The sequence below is a fragment of the Neofelis nebulosa genome, chromosome 7, assembly GCF_028018385.1.
Source record: "Neofelis nebulosa isolate mNeoNeb1 chromosome 7, mNeoNeb1.pri, whole genome shotgun sequence".
Lineage (NCBI taxonomy): Eukaryota > Metazoa > Chordata > Mammalia > Carnivora > Felidae > Neofelis > Neofelis nebulosa.
In genome coordinates, this window is record NC_080788.1 from 245,029 (window position 1) to 266,311 (window position 21,283).

Genomic DNA, 21,283 nt, shown 5'->3' on the forward strand with positions numbered 1-21,283 from the left:
TTCAAATTTTCTATTTCTTCCTCTTTCAGTTTTCAAGGTTGCATATTACTAGAAATTTGTCAATTTCTTCCAGATTTCCCATTTTATTGGTATATAATTGGTGATAATATTCTCTTATTCTTGTTTGTATTTTTCCTGTGTTGGTTGTGATCTCTCCTCTTTCATTCTTGATTTTATTTTTTTGGGTCCTTTCCTTATTCTTTTTGATCCAACTGGCTGGTGGTTTATCAATTTTATTAATTATTTCAAATAACCAGCTTCTGGTTACATTGATCTCTTCTACTGTTTGTGTGTGGGGGGGTGGGGGTTGGGGTGGGGGTTTTTGTTGTTGTTTTTGTTTTCAGTTTTGAAAGCATTGAATTTTGCTGTAATCTTTATCATTCCTTGTCTTCTGCTGAATTTGGTTTTTATTTAATGATCTTTTTTCCATTACTTTAAGGTATAAGCTTAGGTTGTGTATCTGAGACTTTTCTTCCCTCTTTAGGAAGGCCTGGATTGCTAAACTTCCTCTTATGACTACCTTCCTGCATCCCAAAGGTTTGGGGCTGTGGTGTTATCAGTTTAATTGGCTTCCATGTACTTTTGAATTTTCCCTTTAACTTCTTGGTTCACCCATTCATTCTTTTTTTTTAAATTTTAGTTTTTATTATTTACAATTTACATCCAAATTAGTTACCGTATAGTTCAACAGTTATTTCATGACTAGATTCCTTGGTGCCCCTTACCCATTTAGTCCATCCCTCCCCCACACAACCCCTCCAGTGACCCACTGTTTGTTCTCCATATTTATGTGTGCGCTTCTTTTGTACACCTCCTTGTTTTTATATTATTTTTCTCCCCTTCCATTATATGTTCATCTGTTTTGTCTCTTAAAGTCCTCCTATGAGTGAAGTTATATATTTGTCTTTCTCTGACTACTAATTTCACTTAGCATAATACACTCTAGTTCCACCCATGTAGTTGCAAAAGGCAAGATTTCATTCTTTTTGATTGCTGAGTAATACTCCATCACACACACACACACACACACACACACACACACACATATACATACCGTGTGTGTGTGTGTATGTACGTCTGTATCCATTCATCCATCAATGGACATTTGGGCTTTTTCCATAATTTGGCTATTGTTGATAGTGGTGCTATAATCATGGGGGTGCATGTGTCCCTTCGAAACAGCAAACCTGTATCCCTTAGATAAATGCCTAGTATTGCAATTGCTGTGTTGTAGGATAGTTCTCTTTTTAGCTTTTTGAGGAGCCTCCGTACTTTTTTCCAGAGTGGCTGCAGCAGCTTGCATTCCACCATTCATTGTTCAGTAGGATGTTCTTTAATCTATAAGTATTTGTTACCTTTCCAAATTTTTTCTGGTGGTTGATTTCAAGTTTCAGAGCATTGGGGTCTGAAACTATGCATGGTATGATCTCTATCTTTTTGTACTTATTGAGTACAAGTAAACATAAAATTATTTATGTTTACTTATTTTAGAGAGAGAGAGACACACAGCACGACGGGGGAGGGGCAGAGAGAGAGGGAGACACAGAATCCGAAGCAGGCCTCAGCACAGAGGTGTCAGCACAGAGTCCAACACAGGGCTCAAACTCACAAACCATGAGATGACGACCTGAGCTGAAGTCAGATGCTTAACTGACTGAGCCCCCAGCCACCCACTTTAATGAAGTTTTAAATGACACTGTTCAAAGTGCACTTGTTACTTTGCAAACTCAGAGAGAGAGAAAGAAATGTGAAGAAACAGGATGTGGTAAGAGTTGGCTGCTGACTTTTACCGTAATTTGGCTTTGGAGGCTTTTTGTTCATTGGGTGAAGTGAGCACAGCATATTTGCCTGCCATTTACCAGAGTAGACAGTGGGCCTCTGGGAGCCAAAACTCTTTCTGACCAATGAGCTGGAATTTTACTAGGACCGCCAAGATGAGTTTTGCTATCTCAAGAACTAGGAGTTATCTTTTATTTTCACAACTAGGTAATTATCACATCATTCAACTCTGCCCTCCAAGATATGTAGAAAATACCCAAATATAGTTGAGAGAGAAAGGGTGATAGCGAAAGTGTATAATCCTTTCCCTTTTAAACAATATGTTTAAATTATTCTTTATGATTTTTTTTAAATTTTAGTGACAGGTATGCAAGTGGGGTAGAGGGGCAGAGGGAAAGAGAGAGAATCTTAAGCAGGATTCATGCTCAGTGTGGAGTCCAACACAGGTCTGGATCACATGATCCTACAATCATGACCTGACCCAAAATCAAGAGTCTGATGCTCAACTGAGCTACCCAGGTGCTCAATAGGCTCTTTCTTTCTAAATGCTGAATGGTAAATTTTCAACGTGAATGGGGGGATAAACAGGCATATATACATACATACATACATACATACATACATACATACATACATATGTATACCACTAAGAAAGCCATGAGTTGTTAGACATGAACTATTTTCCATCATCTTTGTCTTCTATATTCATGCCTTAAGGTGTTTTTTGATTGCAATGCACAATCTTGCTGTGTGAGGTACAAATTGTTGTGTGATCAGTTTTCCATGCAAGTCATTCCTCATATCTGCCTTAACCACACGATGCAAACGTTGAATTCGAGGATGTGGAGGTAAGAGACTTGAGGTCCGATAACTGTCAACTAGAAGTTATATTTTCTGTTGGGGAGAAATCCCCATATGATGGCAATGACTTTGCATTTGTAAAGGAAAAAATACTTTCATGCCTTCATGGTTCTTGCCCTTTTTCTGTCTCACCAAAATCAAGACTCAGGTCATGTGCACATTTATCAAGAAAACACCTTTTTTTTTTTTCCCAAAAATAAAAACGCCCTGGAAGACAAGTGTGATGCATTGAGGTCTGTGAAAGCCACAAAGGAAGCAAAAGTCAAACAGCTGAAGGAGAAAGCACATAGCCTGGAAGAATTCTATGAACAAAGAAAAGTGCCTACAAAAAAGTAAGATGGGGGAGCTTGGGTGGCTCAGTCTGTTGAACGTCCAACTTCGGCTCAGGTCATGATCTCATGGTCCATGAGTTCAAGCCCCGTGTCGGTCTCTGTGTTGACAGTTCAGAGCCCGGAGCTTGCTTTGGATTCTGTATCTTCCTCTGCCCCTACCCAACTCGCACTCTGTCTCTATCAAAAAATGAATAAACGTTAAAAAAAATTTGGAAAAGATGTTCATGTGAGAACTGTCACAAGGACCAGATTGTATGGGAGAACATGGCAGCCAGTAGAGATAATTGTATTTCTTTTGGAACTGGGTCCAGAGTATTTTTGCCCAATGCATTCAGTAGTATTGGACCTTCCCTTCCTAACTTGCTTTCTGTAACGTAACCTTCATTTTCCTTTCTGTCCTAAGTGCTTGTCACACATTGTGTCCTTTGGGGTGGAAGAGGGAAGGTACCATCATTAATAACGTTAATACCTGGATCCACTCTGGATCCACCTACACTGTCCTATAGGTTTCAATTGCATCACACCATTTTGTCACCCAGCAATTAGGCCATTTTTGTTCAGGACCAGACATGGGTCAAAAATGTGGGGGGGGGGGGGGAAATTGAATTATCTTGCTGCAGAAACAATGGAAGTTGCTTTCTGGAAAGTGGGTAGGGGTACCAGCAGTACTGGATCCCTGCATCCATTCTGCCAGTGAGATTGCTCACTGCAGACCCAATCCCTAAGAAAGTCAAGTTGTTTCCTGTCCCCTGATTTTTTAAGTGTAACTCTTCTGAGTCTTGGCCAAAGCCCGCAGCTTCACTAGGGCTCATCTTTGCTGGCCGCCCCTGAACTACACTTGTTTACTTCTAAGTCTGTGCCCATAAAGTTATTCAGCTTCTTTGCCGTTCAAATGTATGCCCCCACATCAATGATGAGTCCTAGGGAGTTTGGGTCCAACTGCCAGGCTGGCTTTGTCCTGGGCTTCCTTCTTCTCCATCTTGGTCTTGTGTGTCTTCGTGGGGTTGCCAGATATTTGGTGCATTCAGCCACATGTTTCCTCCTTTGTACAGTATTTCCTTTTGTCCTCAGGAGGAGATGGGGGACTTTAGAATCCCTCACTCGTGTTGGAAAGTGAAGTCTTCCTCTTCTTCCCTGGAGACTCACATTTATGTTAGTCCTTCCCACAGCTGGGGTTAGGGCTTGCTCTGTCTCACTGGCATCTTGTTTTTGTTAACTCGCAAGCTCTTTCTGTGAGTGGGTACAGCACCCTAACCACCTGTCTATCTTCAACCCCTTACAACAGAGCCACTACATTACAACCATTCCAGCAAGCATTTGCTGAAGGACTGCCTGGGAAGCCAGAAGGAAATGCATGTGCCTTTCTCTGTCTAGTGCTTTTGTGTCATTTTCTAAGAGATTTTCAATTTTGCATGTGATTCTTGAGTACATCAAGTGTCAAGTTGAATCCTTCTCAATCAACACCACAAAGAGAATAGTCTGAGGGCAACCAGCAACCCAGCCTTGCCAAACATTGCCTTTTGCTGCCTTTACTATCAATGGAATGAGTCTTTTTAAAGTAGATTTGGCTCCATGAAGTTGAGAGTTTTCCATCTGAAATATCTTTCCTAGAAGTAAACCCACACTGTGTGACAGTTCATATCAGGTTGTACGTCAGGAGATGATGTTGTTCTAAGATTGGCCTTTTGAATGTGGAGGCAGGGGTTGCAGTCCTGAACTCTAGCACTGTCTGGGAGTGAGCTGCAATGTTAGTGAAACCATATTCTGGAAGGTGTCTTTCAGGTGATTACCTGTGTCATGGTACAACTTTTGGACAGAGAATCAGGGCTCCCCATGGAGGTGTGAGACTAGTGATGATCCCCTGCTTCATCCTAATGGGTACAGTTGATCAGATATGGTTTTTCACTCACTGATGAAATGAGTGTTCACCATCTCAAACAAAAGACCAACTCTGGGAAGGCACAAAGTACAATGTTATTTGATGACTTTATGATAAAGGATAGGAAACAAGAGAACAAGAAAGACAGTTCCAATAGCAGAGACATGGCAGGGACAGAAGTTAAATTTTCTTGAACTTAAATGGGGTGTTCATTTCTCTGATGGGTTGTCAGTCTGTGCATTTATGGGAGATGTTGGGGAAGGGATATTTGCATAGGCCTTCAAGAGTGCTGGGAGGTAAAAAGGGGGAACTTCTGGACCTTGTTCCTGACTGTGTATTTATCTTTCCCATCTTAGTAAGCTGAAAATGACACTGTGAACTGGCGGCAAAAAAGAATCAGCTGGCAGATGCAGTTAAAATTTGAAAATAGCTACAGAAGAGGCGCCTGGGTGGCTCAGTCGTTTAAGCGTCCACTTCAGCTCAAGTCATAATTTCACAGCCCATGAGTTCGAGCCCCGTGTCAGGCTCTGTGCTGACAGGTCAGAGCCTGGAGCCTGTTTCAGATTCTGTTACATCGCTCTCTGTGCCTCTCCTGCTCATGCATGTGCTCACTCTCTCTCTGTCTCAAAAATAAACATTAAAAAAGAAAATAGCTACAGAAGAAAGAAACAAGTACAAGTGAGTTCAGCTAGTAATTACCAGCATCTCATGAATCCGCTGATCATTTTTGTGTTTTTAATCTTTTTGCAATGTTTAAAGTCAACATATGCATAGAGTATTAACGATAAAAAAGGTAAGTTTTAGAAAGAACAAAACAATTAAGTTTCTAAACATTTGCAGATCTCAAATAGTGGCCAGACTGTGTGGAAACTTTGTCCATGCTAACATTCCTCGGGGGTGGTGTCAATTGTCATAATCTGTAGGAAAGCAGTGTGTCGTACAATGAATCATACCCATCAACATGGTAGTGCCATTTCATGGCCCTCGTCTTTGCAACCCTGAGAAACATGGTGAGGATATAAGTTATAGAAGAATAGAGATTTATGATAAAAGACACTTGTCACATGATGAGTTAGAGCAAGATTGAAAATGGGTAGGAATTCTATGAACTCTGAGCCCTACGGGCATGGAATAGTAAGGAAAGGATGTAACAATAGCTTTGATCCTACTGGTCATTGATAATCATGTGCAAAGTGTTTCATGTGTAAGAATAAATTGTATCCTGGGACAAATATGAGGTTGTTGGGAACGTGGGCAGCTTATTTAAAATCATACCCAATATCGGGCCTTATCTGACAAGAGCAATTGTAACTCACAGGCAACAAATTGAACAAACACGGGAACAGCTGCAGCAGGCAGAGCTCCCCTTTAGATACCAGGTAACCTGAGTTCTGCCTGACATACCGAACCCTTAGCACCTCACGCGGGTGAGTGTAGTGGCCCTTGGAATCCCTGACCACGGGCTTTTCATTGTTGGCTTTTTCAGCTTGCAGTTCATGAGAAGAATGCTCAGGACAACTAGGTAAGTGTTTTCTTGTTTCCTCCTCTTTCTTTGGTGCACAGTGTGGCACCACCTTCCGACTGAAGGTGGATGTGTTTTTTCTCCCCCAGATCAAGACTCAGATCTGGGACAGGGAGATGGCGGAGCAGGGCAGGGAGGTCGCTTACTTGAAATACAGGTGTGGTCATTTGACTTGCGTTTTTATGGGTGTTTCCAGGGATGACGCCTGCACTGTTTGTTGTCTAGTAGACGACGCGGTGTTGCAACTCTTATAGAAGTCCATTATTTTTCTGTATCCAAGACTGGACGGGATGGAAGCAAAGAGGCTGCCTGAGGGATACATGAGGCAGAAACCAATCACTGCAAGAACCCTCCACGGAGAGGTAAGGAGCACGTTGTGATGTGCCGCAGTCTAATTTCTGCTGTGCAGCCTGTTCCTGTGTGTGATCATCGTGTGGTCTGGAAAGAATCACAAGCAGTAAGGACGGCAGGTGGTCTGAAGGGGTGACAGAAGGGTGTTCTCCTCTGGTGCCGCAGACAGTGAGGCACTTGTCCCTGTGACTGGTGGAGCTCATGCCCCTCCTCTGACGGTGACCCTCCCACCTCCTCTAGCATCCCCCTGTCTGAAGAGCCTGGAAAGGATGACAGGACATGGGCCTCATCCTTCTTCCCACCTGGACTCAATGTGAAGACTAGTTTATTTGAGGAGAATGTCATTTATTCACTAGTTTTAACAGTCTTTATTTTTGTTTGTTTTTGGGAACTGTAGCCCTACATCCCTCAATTCAAGTTCCATAAAGCTTAGCTTAGTCCTCTCATGGTATCAGTGTAACTCTGCAGCTTCACTGCTAACGTCTCACAGTTTTCCTTTTCTCTATAGTGTAAAATTAGTCTTTAGTTATATACTAACTGCTCTCATGTGGAAGGCAGCTTGTAGATAAGCTGAGAGGTTGAACAATTTGCCTGAAGTCTGAAGAAATGCATGCTTCTTGAGGACTCATTGAGGATATACACCAAACAAGTATTCTCAATGTTATTCTTTTTTTTTAAGTTTATTTATTTTAAGAGAGGCAGAGACAGAATGCCAAGCAGATTCCACACTGTCAGTGAGGAACCCAATGCTGGGCTTGAATTCACAAGCTGTGAGATCATGACTTGAGCCAAAATTAAGAGTCGGATGCTGAATCCAAGCATCTTCAGATTAATTCTACATCTGTAATGAAATCGTGATTTCCCATGATGTATACTGAGAAAACTGTTTTACTGATGAATTCTGCAACTCTGCGTATTTTGGAGACACAAGGTTTTGTGTTCTGTAAAGAATGAGGTGCACCTCTAACTTTTAGAGCATCGGGTGTCCTGTGTGACAGAGGGACATTCATTAAATGATGCAGACCTTGTGATCACCATATTGGAAACACCAGTGAAGGATCCAGTGCAAAAACAGAGGAACCTTGAATCATACAGAAATAGAAGGGAAGTTGAGCACAGTAAGCAGAGTTTGAGGAGGTGCAGAGGGGAGGGTGTTGGGGTCAGTGAGATGCAGTTGGAGGTCATTCCTGGCCACACCCTGAGCAGGGAGTGTGAGGTCCATATGGAGCTGCTATGTGAGATCGCTCTCAGTGCACAATGCAGCGTTCATTTCCAAAATGTCATTGTGTTGCCAAAGTGCATGCAGGTAATCACCTAAAAAGATTGTTGTCTCCCTGGATTTTCCTGAAGATTCTGGATATTTGGGGGTGGGGGGAAGCCTTAGAGATGTGGGGAATTTAACTTGGTCTTATGAAAATGCTGTATGCCCAAGTTCATATCCCTCAGTGAGACTAAAAGTGGAGACAGGTTCTAGATCAGCTGAGTCATCCTACAATTCAGGGCTGGCCAGATGCCACCCCTGCTGGACCCCTGTCATCACCCTGACTACAGCTTTGCCTCTCCTCAAACTTCTGTCACAATATCCTGAGGCTTTGCCTGTGTTCCTGCTGTCTCAGCCCTAATACCAGTTCTCAGTGGGGCCTACACGGAGCCTCAGCTGTGTTATCTGTGAAAACAGGGGTAATATTTGTTTCTAAGAACAAGAGAAAAAGAAGACATTCAGTGCATAAAGCATCTGCCTAATCTCTGGGAAGTGTCCCCTCACGCTTCTCACAGTTTCAATTAAGATATCTCCACACAATGATCCTCCAAAAAAGATGGTCACGGGAGTTCATTAAACTAAGACTGTTAACAACTCAGCCCAGGGAGTGGGAATCACTGTTTTAAAATATAAGACAATGTCCCTCGTTTTTCTATTAGAATTCAGGCCCTGCCACACAATGAAAGAAAAGAGAATTATGAGAATGTGTACATTCAGAGACCTAGATCTGAAGACAATCATTTTCTATTACACATAATCTCACAAATGCAGCCACACACTACAGTGTTCATCTGAGGCCACAGCCACAGATAAACTACAGAAGACAGAATGCATGTACGAAAACAGAAGATCAGAGGGAAATAAACCAAAATCTCTTTGCCTTATGGGACAACTCTTTTGAAATTTGAAGAGGACTGTGCACGGTGACAGACTATGGTGATTATATATACATTTTAAGAAGGTGTCCGATCTACCTGAATGCTTTCCCTGCCCATCATGTCCCCTCCATTTGTCCTTCCTATTGTCCCCTAATCAACCTTTCATCATTTTGTCTGTGTGTCAGCGTCTGCTTTTAGGGCCATCTACTCTCACTCCCCATCGAATGCACACAGTGGTGTTCCTGTACACACAGGTAACAAACTGGCAGAAATGGTGGTGATGGAGAATAGAAGCAAGATCACCCTTTGCCCAGGGGAGCCCGAGGGAGTTTTCTGGGGTGATGGGAACTTCCTATATCTAGATGGATGGGGTGCTTATGCTCAATTATTTTGGAAATATTCCCTGACTCCATGGTGCCTTGGGGTCAGACAGGTATCTGTCCCTAGGAAATGGCTGAGTTCTAATGGTGGAGAAGGATGAGGGACCAGCAGTGACTGTGGAGAGGAGTGAGGGTCAGACCCACGCCCAGGATGCCAGGTCTCCACAGACAGCACCACCTGTAGGAGGATTCTGAGGAGCAGAGATTTCTTGATCAGACCCATGAACTACATAATCCTCCTGAAGTTTCCTCACTGAGCGACGGCTAAAGCTGAGGCCAGCAGCTGGAGGACACCCTGATCATGGCTGGAGTGGAGCAGTGGGCCTGGGGGATTTAGTCAGGGAAAGGGACAGGCAGAAGGTAGTGACACAGAGTTTGAAAGACAAACGGAAGAGAGAGGAAGGGACCCTTCTCTGCTGACTTCACCTACATTTCTGTGTGACCCAAAGGAGACCCTTGTCTCACAGGGAAGGGAAGAGGGCTGGCAAAAAGAGTGACATACTCAGCTCAAGTGCCCAAGATATCTGCCTTGCTCTTGAGTACCTAACACAGGAGGCACGTGCTTTCTGTCATGATTGGAACTGCTACTCGTATCATTTAGTGAAAATCAATCCAATTATGAATCCCTCAGCATTAAAGTACTGCAACAAAATTAAGTGAACAGACTGAAAGATACAACACAGGATAAAGTCCAAAGGTAGACTGCAATACTTACAGGAATACAGTCTATCAGAAAAGGAGGTAGGTACCCTAGTGCAGGCATTCAGACACTGGGCAATATCTGAAAATGTAAAAAAAAAAAAAATGTAGTCCTTCCTTCAAAAGCAACATTAGCACTAGAGACAGAGGGATCATGATTTAAGGTTTAGAGAGAAACCATATGACTTCATGGTGCTGTACCCATGAGATCAAGTCTCATCAAATCATACCCTTTAATTTGAGGCTTATGTTATATGTAAATTATACCTCATTAAAGAGAGTTTCAAAGCACAAAATACTAGAAGCAAATGTGGGAACATTCCTTTCTAATCATGAAGTGCACGGGTGATATGAGTCTGTCTGCCCATGTCTCAAAAATCCAAAATAATAAGACACTTAAAAAATTAATAATATCAGAGCAAGCAGACCCTGAGCTCACCCTGTCCCGTGTTTTCAACTACATAACTTCCACATCCAAGTCCATGAGCCAGAGAGCGATCCAAAGATTGGCAGAACAAACTCCACACCTAAACAGAGAGAAGCTGCATCAGAAAGGTTAGGAAGGTCAGAAAGGTGGAGGCTGGCTGCCTGCAGAAGCAGCAAGAAAGTGAGCCCTCACACCAGGGAGCTGACACAGGGAAGACTAATCTCCATAACATTTGGCATTAAAACGTAGAGGGGCTGAATTCTCTTGAGTTTAGATCCTGGAGCTTTGGAGGTCAGCTGACCCAGCACTGGGAGATCCAGGAGGATGAGTGATAGCCAGGTCCTTGCCTGTGTAGAGAGGCAATGTAAACATGGCATTTTACACAATGCCGAGGGAGCAGGAGACAGATGTATTCAGGCTGATTCCTGACAGTGTTGGAGGACTTCTCCAACAATGAGGGAGCTCACAGTCACCATTCTTCTCCCCCAGCCTCCCAGAATAAGCACAGAAGCACCCACCAGAGGGTGAGGCTGCACAGACACTTGCTACCTAACCTGTTAGCAGTGCACACAGTCCCAAGGGTTCACTGGGGGACTCATGACACCAAGCCTACTGGTCTCAGAGCAAACATTTTAAAACCACAAGGGCACCTTGTCCGACAAGCAGCATCCATAGCTGCCACAGCATGCTGTGCACATCTGCACCTCACCCAGCTGTGCACATCCAGGCACCCTCATCTGTATCACCCAGCCACATGTCCCCAGGCACTGACAAGCTCTGTGCATATCCTCAAGCCCCTAGATTCCACCGCTGGTCCACAGCCCCCAGCCACCAAAGGATATCAGGAAACATGGCATAGGACTAGTAGCCCTGTGCAATTTTGCTAATACTCCTGCCCTGCTCCCAAGTTACCCAGTGGGCATAACACCCCACAGCTGGCTTGCCTGGGTCCCTCTAAGACCACTGAGAGCAAACACAGCCCACCACAGGCACACATTCAGTGAAGACACCTGCACTGAAAGGAAAAGTAACCCAGACACAACAGCAGGCCATGAGCAATACCCATACGATATCCTTCTGACGGTCCAGGTCCTATAAATTGAGACGTGCACTGGTGAGGACTCCAGGACCTCTTCTTCAAAACGTCCTTAATTTCAACGTCAGAAGGCACAGCTGACTTTCTTAACACAGAGAAATAGAACCAGAGAGACAGACAAAATGGACACACAGAGATGTTTATCCACAAGGAAAGACCTAGTCAAAGCCACAGTCAGAGATCTAAGCCAAAGAGATATAAGTAACATACTTGATACAGAATTTAAAGCAATGATCATAAGGATACTCACTGGAGTTGTGAAATGAGTAAAAGAGTGAGACCCCTGACATAGAGATAAGAAATAACACAGTAGACATTGAGGACACAATAAAGGAAAAACACACTTGCTGGAATGAACAGAGGGATGGAAGAAGCAGCAGAACAAACTAGTGACCTCGAAGACTGAGTGATGGAAATTAATCCCACTGAACCAAAGAGAGAACAGAATTCTGCAATGTGAGATGAGACTAAGGGAACTCAGTGACTACAGGAAAGGTAATAATATTCATATTTTAGGACTCCCAGAAGGAAGACAATTTGGGGCAGAAAATTTATTTGAGGAAATAATAGCTGAAAACGTCCCTAATTGGGGGAGGGAAACAAACATCCACATCCGGGAGACTAGAGAACTCCTATCAAAATCAACACTATCAGGCCAACACACAAACATATTGTAAGCAAACTTGCGAATTACAGTGACAATAAAGAAAAACTCTTAAAAGCAGCAAAAGAGTCCTTAACTTAGAAGGCAAGACCCATAAGGCTAGCTACATTTTTCTGAACAGAAACTTGTCAAGCCAGAAGCGAGTGACATCACATATTCAAAGTGCTGAATGGAAAAATCAGCAGCCAAGAATACTCTATCCAGCAAAGCTATCATTCAGGATGAAGGAGACACAGACTTTCCCAAACAAAAACTAAAGGAGTTTGTACCACTAAACCATTCCTGCAAGAAATATTAAGAGGGATTCTTTGAGTGGAAAGGAGAGACCAACAGTGACAGTATAGAGGTAGAAGACACATCAAGTAAAAAATGAATATTTCTGGAAAAATATCAGTTAAGGAACTCAGAGAAATGGATTTGAAATATAATAACCTCTACCAAAAACCTAGGGAGGAGAAAATAATGGGTGCAAAGGTAAATGACCATCAGCTTAATACAAACTGCTAAATGCAGAAGAGGTTATATAAACACCTGACAGTAAGTATATATGAAAACCCGTCATAAATATGCTAAGAATAGAGATAAAGAAATCAAAATATATCACTAAAGAAAATAAGCCAAACATGAAAGGAAAGCAAGAAAGGATCAGAGAAAATCATTAGAAACCACAACAGAACAGGCAATAAAATGGCAAAATGTACATACATATCAATCCTTACTTTGAAGGCAAATGGAGTGAATGCTCCAATCTAGAGACATAGGGTGTAAGAATGGATGAAAAAACAAAACAGATTTAGATGCCTACAAGTGACCCACTTTACACCTCAAGAATGATAGTGAGATGATAGAGAAACACCACACAAATGAATGTCAAAAGAAAGCTGGATTAGCAATACTTGTATCAGAAAAAATACACTTTAAAAAGTACATAACAAGAGATGGAGGAGGACACTATATGACAGTAAATGGTACAATCCAAAAAGAAGATATAACAACTGTAAATATATCCCACAATAAAGTGGGATTTATTCCCAAGCTGCAAAGGTGGTTCAATATTCGCAAATCAATCAATGTGATACAATACATCAAGAGGAGAAAGGATAAGAAACAGATGATCGGGGCATCTGGGTGGCTCATTCTTTAACAGTCTGACATCAGCTCAGGTCATGACTTCATTATTCCTGAGTTCAAGTCCCACGTCAGACTCTGTGTTGAAAGCTCAGAGCCAAGATCCTCCTTCGAATTCTGTGTCTCCCCCTCTCTCTCTACCCCTCCCCTGCTCACGCTCTCTCTCAAAATTAATAAACGTTAAAAAAAAAGAACCATACGGTCATTTCAATACATGCAGAAAGGAGCTTTTGACAAAGTACAACATCCATTCATGATTGCAACCCCCTAAATAGGTTTACAGGGAGCATACATCAACTTAATAAAGGTTATCTATGAAAACGCTGCAGTTATAATCAACCTTAATGGGGAAATCTGAGAACTTTTCCTGTAAGGTCAGGAAGAAGACTAGGATGTTTACTCTTACCACTTTTAATAAACATAGTGCTGGAAGTCCAAGCCACAGCCAGCAGACAAACGAAACGAAACGAAACGAAACGAAACAAAACAAAACAAAATAAAATAAAAACAAATACAAATCTGGAAGAAGTGAATCTTTCATACTTTGTAGATTACATGACACTATATATAGAAAACCCTAAAGAGTACACCCAATAACTAGATAAATGAACTGATAAATGAATTCAGCAATGTCACAGGATACAACATCATTGTACAGAAATCTGTTGCATTTGTAGACAATACTGAATCAGTAGAAAGAGAAATTAAGAAAACTGTCCCATTTACAGTTGTACACCAAATAAGATATATGAATAAATCTAACCAAAGTGGTGAGCGACCTATACTCTGAAAACTGTAAAACAGTGATGAAAGAAATTCAAGGTGACACAAAGAAATGGAAGGATATTCCATACTTATGGATCAGAAGTACAAATATAGTGAAATTGTCTATACTTCCCAAAGCAATTGACACAATTAATGCAATTTCCAACAAAATACCACAGCAGTTTTCACAGAACGAGAACAGTCCTAAAATTTGTATGGACCCACAAAAGACCCCAATCTTCATAGTAAACAACCTTCATGTGAAGTGATAATTATGGATGGCATTATGCCTCTGGATCTTTTGCTCCAAAACACAGTAACTCTGGCCTAAGCATTTGAACAAACATTAGACATATCCCCACCAAGGATCATTCTACAAAACACATTCTACAAATGTACCCTCAAAACTTTGCAGATTATGAAACATATGGAAAAATCTAAAAGTCGTCATGGCCAAGTGGAGCCTAAGGAGACAGGATGACTGTAATGTGCCAGCTGGGATGAGTCTGGGACAGAAGAGGTTAAAACCGAAGCAATTTGATTACAAGTATAAACTTTAGTTAATACTACCATATCTCTTTGGGATATTGATTGTGATCATGTATCAACTCATAAGACATCAATAGTCAGAAAACAGTCTGATGTATCTGGAGACTCAATAATATCTTCCCAATTTTTCTGGTAACTAGAAACCCATCATGAATGAAAAGGTTATTAGTAATCATGGTTTTATGTTTTCAACACATGATATTATATGAATACTTCTATTAGCTACTAGTGATGGCCATGTACCTATTCTTGTTGTTCTTACTATTGTTTAAATAATAGCATTCATGGTACAGAAAACTGAATGCATGATATACAATTCATAGAAACATCTACTTTACATATTTTAAGATAATAACGTATGTATATATCACTGTATTATGTGGTATGTAAATTAAGTGTTTTTCTGATCTTTAATGAGCATGTCATTGAATGGCTTTCCATAAAGGTGGTTATCCTAGATAATGAATGATACTCAGATTTTACAGGATGTACTTCACATCATGCCTGAACATTGTCAAAAATAAAAATATACACACAGCCAGATGAATCATTGTGACTGGCTTACTTATTGTAAAGAATCCTTGCTTTAATATTTTCACGAATATTTTTGGCAGGAATACAAGAGAATCAAATATTTCCAAATCAAAGAGATATTCAAATACTGGAATAATGATAGGGAGTTCAAGGGGTTTCAGAAGGAAGAGATGTGACCATGAATGGGGAGTCACAGTCAAGCAGCTTTCTGTGGGCCACTCTGACATGTTTGCATGAGGACATGTGACTTTCCAAAGGGTAAGACCCAGAATTACAAGAGGGAAAGACAATGCTTTAAGAAGAGGTGACTTGGAAAGGGTGCTCCTGTGCCTAAATGATGGCTCAGCAACCTCGCTGGGGGTCCCTGGGTCAAAGACTTCAAAAGACCAGCAGTAACCTAGACTCACGAAGATCTTAGTAACATAGATCAATGTAACTTAGAGCCCCAAAGATCTTAGAGCCACAGAGTTGATCTTCATCTATGATTGGGACATGGCCACAGTTTCACAGGATATGACCATTGGGCTGGCAGTAGATGGCTAAAATATTATTTAGGGCTATACATTTATAAAAAAATGTATGTGTAAAAATTTGGGTTTGGAATGTTAACAAAAACCACAGGCCCAACATTACTTATGTTAAGACCCCATGTCACTAAACCTAATTTCATTCCTGCAGGAATGTAACCTTTAACCAGTCATCAAAGAATTTCCTAGCCAGTGCTGGAAATTTAACTCATAGATCCCTGCCATTCCCCTCAGAGGCAGTCTTGCCTAAATAAGGTATTCCATGCCACTAAGTTTTTTAAAGTTTATTTATTTTTAGAGCAAGAGAAAGAGAGCACATGCAAGGGAGGGGCAGGACAAGAGGGAAAGAGAGAATCCCACAACCATGAGGTCATGATCTGATCCAGGATCAAGAGTCACACACTTAACCAAGCCATCAGGGCACCCCAAGATTGTGAGGTTTTAAAGGTTAGCAGGCTTGCTGGGATAGAGCCCCTAGGGCACTTGCCTACTCCTGAGGAGAAGGCAGCAAACGACTTGCAGGCAGATGGCATGGAACCAGTGATCTATACAACGCCTGGTGCACACAGTGGGGAGACTATACACTCATCATGGAGAGCATCCCTGAGAAGCAGTGTTCACAATGAGGGGACAAAGAGCTAGGACAGAGGAGCTGCGTGGTGCCATTTCCCTGCTCTGCCCCCGCCCTCCCCTGGCATAAACACAGAGCCGTCTGCTGGAAGCAAAGCAATTCCCACACTGTCTGCCCAAGCTGCTTACACCAACCCCACATTCCTGTGCTCTGGAGAGACTGGCCTTCTAGGTCATTCAAGATTGCCTCGGTCCCAATGGAGCTGGCCCATTCCCCAGAAGACCAGTGGAAGCGCATCACCAGACCACCTCTCTTGACCAGACACTTATGCAGGACTTCACTTTGAGTGGCAGTCGTTTCAAGTCTCATTTAACAAACAGATCAGAGCAGACCTAGATAAGTCTCACCACATTCTGGCCAAGGACCATACATTGCCCATACAACTGGCCTGAAGGATAGTTCAGCCAGAACACAAAACAGTGCATTCAACACACACCAAAGACAATCCCTGATGTGACAGGCCCTGGACACTAGATGATCTCCTCTTCATAAAGCCATTCATCTCACAGGCTTTGAGATGAGCTTTGGTAACACAGAGAAGACAACTACTCAGCTAAAATGCCAAGACAAGAGGAATGCATCTGAAGTGAAAGAACAAGATAAGATCATGGCCAGAGAAATGGAAGGAACACTTCCAAACTCATTCTATGAGGCCAGCATGGCCTTCAGTCCAAACTGGACAAAGGCCCCACTAAAAAGGAAAACTACAGACCAATTTCCCTGATGAACATGGATGCAAAAATTCTCAACAGAAAGTAGCAAACTGGATCCAAAAATACATAAAAAAGAATTATTCAGCACAATGAAGTAGAATTTATTCCTGGGATGCACAACTGATTCAATATCTGCAAATCAACTGATACATCACATTGATTAAAAAAAAAAAAGGATAGCAACCACAGGTTCCTCTCAATAGGTGCAGAAAAACGTTTGACAAAATGCAGCAGCATCCTTTCTTGATGAAAAAAAAAAAAACTTCATGAAAGGAGGGATAGAAGTATCATGCCTCAACATGAGAATGTCCAGATATGAAACAGCTAATATCACCTTCCACAGCTAATATCATCTTCAATGGTGAATAACTGAGAACTTTCCCCCTAAGGTCAGGAACACAACAGGGATGTCCACTCTCAGCACTGTTATTCACCATTCTGTTGGAAGTCCTAGCCTCAGCAATCAGACAAAAAAAAAGAAATACAAGGTGTCCAAGTTGGCAAGGAGGAGTCAAACTTCTCTGCTCACAGACATGATACTCTCCGTGGAAAATCCAAAAGACTCCACCAAAAAAACTTCTAGGACTGATACAGGAATTCAGGAAAGTCTCAGAATGTAAAATCAATGTACAGAAATTGATTGCATTTCTATACACCAATAATAAATCGGAAGAAAGAGAAATCAAGGAATTGACCTCATTTAAACTGCACTGAAAACCATAAAATACCCAGGGAAAAATCTAACGAAAGAGGTAAAAGATCTGTACACTTAAAACAATAGAGGGGTGCCTGGGTGGCTCAGTCGGTTAAGTGCCGACTTCGGTTCAGGAAATCATCCTGCATTTGTGGGATGGAGTCCCACAACGGGCTCTGTGCTGACAGCTTGGAGTCTGGAGCCTGCCTTAGCGTCTGTGTCTCCCTCTCTCTCTCTGCCCCTCCCATGCTCATGCACTCTCGCTCCCTTGCTCACTCTCTCTCTCAAAAATAAATAAACATTAAAAAAAACTAAAAGAACAAACCATACAACGTCTATAAAAGAAGTTGAAGAAGACACAAAGAAATGAAAAAAAAACATCCCATGCTCATGGATTAGAAGAACAAATATTGTTAAAATGCCAATACTACCCAAAGCAATGGACACATTCAATGCAATTCCTATCAAAATAACACCAGCATTCTTCACAGAGCTAGAACCAACAATCCTAAAATTTGTATGGAACCAGAAAAGACCTCAAAGAGCCAAAGTAATGTTGAAAAAGAAAAACAAAGATGGAGACATTATAATTCTGGACTTTATGGTGCATTAGAAAGCCTCAATCATCAAGACAGTATGGTACGGCACAAAAACGGACACATAGATCAAAGGAACAGAATAGGGAATGCAGAAATGGACCCTCAAATATATGGCTGAGTAATCTTTGACAAAGCAGGAAAGAATATCCAAAGGAAAAAAAAGAGTCTCTTCAGCAAATGGTACTGGCAAAACTGGACAGTGAGAAGAATGAACCTGGACTATGTTCTTAAACCACCCCCCCACACACACACACACACCTGAAAATGGATGAAAGATCTAAGTGTAAGACAGGAAACCATCTAAGTCCTAGAGGAGAAAACAGACAACCTACCTCTTTGATCCTGACCGCAGCTTCTTCTTGCTTGTTATGTTCCAGAAGCAAGGACAATAAAAACCAAAATAAACTATTGGGACCTCAAGATAAAAAGCTTCTGCACAGCAGAGAACACAATCAGCAAAACTAAAAGGCAACTGAATGGAATGGGAGAAGATATTTGCAGGTGACACATCAGATAAAGGGTTAGTATCAAAAATCTATAAAAAATTATCACACTCAACATCCAAAAACCAAATAATCCAGTGAAGAAGTGGGCAAAAAACACGAAGAGACACTTTAAGAAAGATGACATCCAAATTGGTCACACATGAAAAGATGCTCAACCTCACTCATCATAAGTGAAATACAAATCAAAACTATGATGAGATATCCCCTCACACGTATCAGAATGGCTAAAATTAACATCTCAGGAAATGACAGATGTTGGCAAGGATGCAGAGAAAGAGAACGCTTTGGCAGTGCTGGTGGGAATGCAAAGTGGTGTAGCTACTCTGGAAAATAGCATGGAGATTCGTTTCAAAAACCAAAAATAGAACTACACTAGGCCCCAGCAATTGCACAACTAGGTATTTATCCAAAGGATACACTAACTCTGACTCAAAATGACACATGCACTCCAATGTTTATAGCAGCATTATCAACAATAGCTAAATTATGCAAAAAGCCCAAATGACCATTGACAGATGAATGGATAAAGAAGTTGTGATATATTCATGCAATGAAAATTACTTGGCGATCAAAAGGAGTGAAATCTTGCTATTTGCAACAAAGTGGATGGAACCAGACTTTATTATGCTAAGCAAAATATGTCAGATAAAGACAAACATCATATGATTTCTCTCATCTGTGGAATTTAATAACACTGATGAACATAGTGAAATGAAAGCAAAAATAAGATACAAACAGAGAGGGAGTCAAACAATAAGAGACTGTTAAGTAGAGGGAAGAAGCTCAGGGTTCCTTGAGGGTTACTGAATAGGGGTATGGGCTAAATGGGTGATGGGAATTGGGGAGGGCAATCGGGATGAGTACTGGATATATATTGTAATTGATGGATCATTAAACTCTAATCTTGAAACTGTATTCCACTATAAGGTAACTAACTTGGGCTTAAATTTTAAAAAAGAAGAAATAGTTTTAAAAAGTAAAGAATGTACTACCAGTCAAAAGAAAATATTATTTAAATCAGACTCTTGGAGTGGAAATGAAAGACCAAAAGTGTTACAGACAAGAAAGGATCAGAGAGGGGCGCCTGGGTGGCGCAGTCGGTTAAGCGTCCGACTTCAGCCAGGTCACGATCTCGCGGTCCGTGAGTTCGAGCCCCGCGTCAGGCTCTGGGCTGATGGCTCGGAGCCTGGAGCCTGTTTCCGGTTCTGTGTCTCCCTCTCTCTCTGCCCCTCCCCCGTTCATGCTATGTCTCTCTCTGTCCCAAAAATAAATAAAAAACGTTGAAAAAAAATTAAAAAAAAAAAAAAAAAAAGAAAGGATCAGAGAAAACATCAAGAAACAATGGCAAAACAACTAGTAGAATGACACTAAATATATACCTGAATGAAATAATATTACTCTGAACATAAACCGACTAAATGCTCCAATCAAAAGTCATTGGATAGGATGTCAGAATGGACAACAAAAGAAAAAAGAAAAAAACAAAAAACAAGGCCTATCTAGATGCTGCCTACAAAGCCTTATTCGGAATAAGTCACCTGCAGATTTTAATTGAGGGAATGAAAAAATATTTTTCCTTACAATAATGTCAAAAGAAACCCAGTAGCAATACTTATATCAGGCAAAATAAACTTTAAAATCGAGAGTGTAGTTTGGTACCCTTTGGGTCAATACCTAGTAATAAATTTGCATGCACCAGATATTTATACCAGCATTATCACCAGTAGCCAAATTATGGGGCAAGTCCAAGATTCCATCAACTGATGAAGGTATAAAGAAGTTGTGGGGTGAGCGTGTGTGTGTGATTGTTAACTACTCCTGACCAGCACCCTCATTTGTGTACTCCTCTCAGCCCTTCCCAGAGACAAATGCTCTTCTGTGGGGTCAGTGCCTGGAGCCTCCTGGGACCTAACCCTAACACTAACCGTAACCCTAACCATATCCCTCAACCTACACATAACCCTATCTATCTCACTAAGTCTACACCAGACCCACAACCACGCATGTGCCCTCACTTCAGCCCTTCATGGAATTCACAACACTGGTGTCGCTTCAACCCTGGCGACTTCTCTGGATTGATCCCTAACCCTAGTTAAGGCTCTCTCCGCATGGAGACCCAATTCAAAAGTGTCACAATAGCATGCACATGGGTTCGAATATCAGTACAGAAATACTTGGCATGGAAACTGGAACATCACCATGTCATTTGCAAAGCGCGACTACAGCTGCACTAGAGGATTCTGAGGCCTAAACAAAGGGTGGCCCATATATTTTTCGGGTTTGGAAACCAAAGACTAATCCTGACCAGCACCCACCCATGTATACTCCACTCAGCCCTTCGGGGAGACCACTGCTCAGCGGTGGGGTCAAGGCCTGGAGTCTCCTGGGACCTAACCATAACCCTAACCATAACCCTAATGTATAACCCTCAACCTACACCTAACCCTATCTATCTCACTAAGTCTACACCAGACCCACAGCTGCCCATGTGTCCTCACTTCAGCCCTC